Here is a 3,095-nt window from a genome sequence, read left to right as displayed (position 1 = left end):
GCCGCGCTGCGGGGAGCAGCTCCCTCGGGGCCGCCTCACCCCCGTCGCCCCTCGGCAGCCGGCCCCTGGGTGCTGGCGCCCTCTGCGCAGCCGGGCAGGGTCTCGCCGGCCGGGGGCGGGCCTTGCACATCACCCCGTTTAGGCGATCATCAGAAACCAGCCCGAATCCGTAGCGGAACACATGTCCCGTGCACATAAACCAGTTTGAGATAAACCTGGTTGAATGCAGTGTCACACTTAACGGATTTGGCTCAAACTGGTTTATACAATGTCTGGCCCAGACCCGCAGGACTAAGTTCAGGCAGTGAGGCCTTTCCCCTGTCCATGAAACCAGCAGGCCCAGAGCCCTGTCCCCTGTCCCCTGGCCGGCTCGTGTTTTGCTGGGGAGACTCTCTTGTGAACCTAACCCGAACCCAAGCCCCTGTGCTGCACAGAGTAATAAGCCCCATTGCTTCTCAGTCCTATGCCCTGACTCTAAGGTGGCAGGGGGGTAGCGCACTCTCTCGTACTTTGGACACCACCTCAATCCCTACACATTTAATGTGAAAAGGCAGCATAAATGTATTGGGGCTGTAGGCTGTGGCCATGTTGGTCTAAGGATGGAGGAAGACAAGATTCTCTGGGGAGATGTGATATCTTTTATTAGAGCAACTAAATAGTTGGAAAAAATTGTTCTTCACAAGCTTTCAGGTACAAACATCCTTCTTTAGACTCCCCCTCTTCCTGAAGGAGGGTGTTTTTTTTTGCACCCAAAAGCTTGCAAAGAGCATTTTTTCCAACTATTTAGTTGCTCTAATGAAAGATATCACATCTCCCCAAAGAACCTGGTCTGCAACAATGTATGGAATTAAGCTGCACTGTTATCCCCCACTCTGGGAGGGAGGGGTTGTAGGCCACAATGTCCCCTGGGGAGACAGATAGAGTGGGGGCAGTAGGGGATGAAGTGCCCCAGGCAGTGCCATAACAAGGGGGTGGGGAGGGGGAGGGGGAGTAGAGTGACTGCCCCCAGTGCCAAAGCAAAGGGGCACAGACAGGCACTGCCCACTTGGGGCAGGGCTCAGGAGAGCCCCAAGTGGCTCATTTGGTAGGGTGTAGGGGTGAGGGGAGGACAGCTCCCACCACTGCATGCACTCCCAGGCAAGCATGGTGGGGGCATGTATCCCCTGGATCTGTACACAGGGCAAAGGCAGGCTGCTGCTGCTGCAGGCTTTGCCCCAGGCACCAAACTTCCTTGCCACAGTACTGGCCCCAGATCTGTGGCAGAAGTACAGGTGGTGTTAGGACAGGGGCAGGCAATTATTTTGGGCAGAGGGCCACTCACTGAGTTTTGGCAAGCCATCAAGGGCTGCATAACAGGCAGCCCAGGGCAGATTAATATTAATTTTCTAATTTTTTTAGGGGCCTCACAGGCCGGATAGAATGGCCTGGCGGGCCGCACCCAGCCCCTGGGCCGCATTTTGCCCACCCCTGTGCTAGGAGATCAGCATGGTTATAGAGATGGCCCCATTGTGCCTGCCACAAACAGGCATATGCACCATCCCAGAATCTCTGAAGGACCCATTGAGTCTCTCCCTCTGAACTTTTCTGCGTGATCAGGTGATCAATTAAAACCTCTCCAGCAGCTTTTATGTGCTCCATGGCATTTGCCACTCACTCCTCCCCATTCAGTAGCATCTGATCATTTTAATGTGCTTGTTTTTCTGTCCTCTACCAGATAATAATTAAGACTAATATATGAAACTGTGCCTTGTTGATCCATGCAGTCCCCTACTATTCTAATCTATACAGATTTTATAATGTGCTTCTCAGCAGAGGAGCTGATTGCTTATGCATGAAGTAATGTAACTAATATCTGTCATGTATTTGTTCTCTCATCTTCTTCCTGGGAAGAGAAGTATTTGTTAGGGAAATGCTTTGCTTTACTTTCTATATATCACATTACTTTGTGTTCATATGAGAAAAAGCAGCTTGGAAAAGCATGCCTTGCACTGGAAGTAGAATGTGGTCTGGTTTGTGATGGTCCTTAGTTATGGTGGAAGTTAATTCTACAGTCTCAGCCTTGTCCCCAGCAAAACCATCTCCCACACAGAAGAACTTTACCCTTTTGTAGGAAGTTCCATGTGTGCCTGAAGACTGACATTATCGGCCACAGGCTTCATCCCAGAGCTTTAGGTGATATTTTAGATATCTTGGACAGGTCGTGTAAACGAGGAGACAGGTCCAAAGACCTTGAATTTGATTTGATATTCCGTGGCAGATTTGATATCCTGCAGTTCTCCATGGCACTCCCAACAGCCTGCTATAATTTTCTTTATTAACCCACTTTATTAAATTTAAAAAGATTTAAAAAGCGGAACAGCAACTAGTTCCATGTCCTTACTGCAGGGTGCTAATCTACACATGTATTTGTGCCTGTTTGTGCAGTCCAGTTTCCCACTTGCAAATGTACTAAGGGCTTACATCAGGGGCAGGCAATTATTTCAGGCGGAGGGCCACTTACTGAGTTTTGGCAAGCCATTAAGGGCCACATGACAGGCAGCCAGGGGCAGATAAGTATTAATTTTCTAAATGTTTTAGGGGCCTGTGGGCCAGATAGAATAGCCTAGCAGGCCGCATCTGGCCCATGAGCTGCATTTTGCCCACTCCTGGCTTGCTTCCATCTGGTCACAGCAGATTCCACCAGGAGCAGCCCTCCAATGGAAAACAGAAGTGGTCTTCAGTAAAGTTTAACTTGTGCACTCCTGTTCCAAGGAAACCCAGAGGGGAGGACAGCTTTGGGTACCTTTAAGACATCCTACAGTGTTCTGTATCTGCTGGAGTTTTCTAAGCACTGATGGCTTCCTGTCCAAATCTATTGTACTTCTGTAGTGTAGCTCAGTATTTCTCAACCTATGGGTCATGGCCCAAAAGTGGATCGCAAGAGTTTATGAAAGGGTCGCAAACAAACTTTAAAAACAGAAAAGCATGGGAAACCTTGGGTTTTCCCTTGTAGGCTGGCAGAGCTCCAGCCTGCCAGGGACAACTTCCCCCCCCCTCCCCACCTCACACACTGGGGAGCTGGGGCCTGGGGACAGGGGGCAGTAGGTCAGGCGTGA

General features: G+C 50.1%; 1 long non-coding RNA gene across 1 annotated transcript in view; it reads left to right on the top strand.

Moving 5' to 3' along the window:
- LOC109316263 overlaps nucleotides 1–120 on the top strand; it is a 23,076-nt gene extending 22,956 nt beyond the window's left edge. Inside the window, exon 3 of the long non-coding RNA XR_002102785.1 lies at nucleotides 91–120. This is a non-coding gene — a long non-coding RNA (uncharacterized LOC109316263). The remainder of the gene's footprint in view (nucleotides 1–90) is intronic.
- The last annotated feature ends 2,975 nt before the right edge of the window (nucleotides 121–3,095 follow it).

This window comes from Crocodylus porosus, unplaced genomic scaffold (assembly GCF_001723895.1).
Source record: "Crocodylus porosus isolate Cpor-Errol unplaced genomic scaffold, CroPor_comp1, whole genome shotgun sequence".
Lineage (NCBI taxonomy): Eukaryota > Metazoa > Chordata > Crocodylia > Crocodylidae > Crocodylus > Crocodylus porosus.
This window is presented reverse-complemented; position numbering and strand designations above follow the sequence as displayed.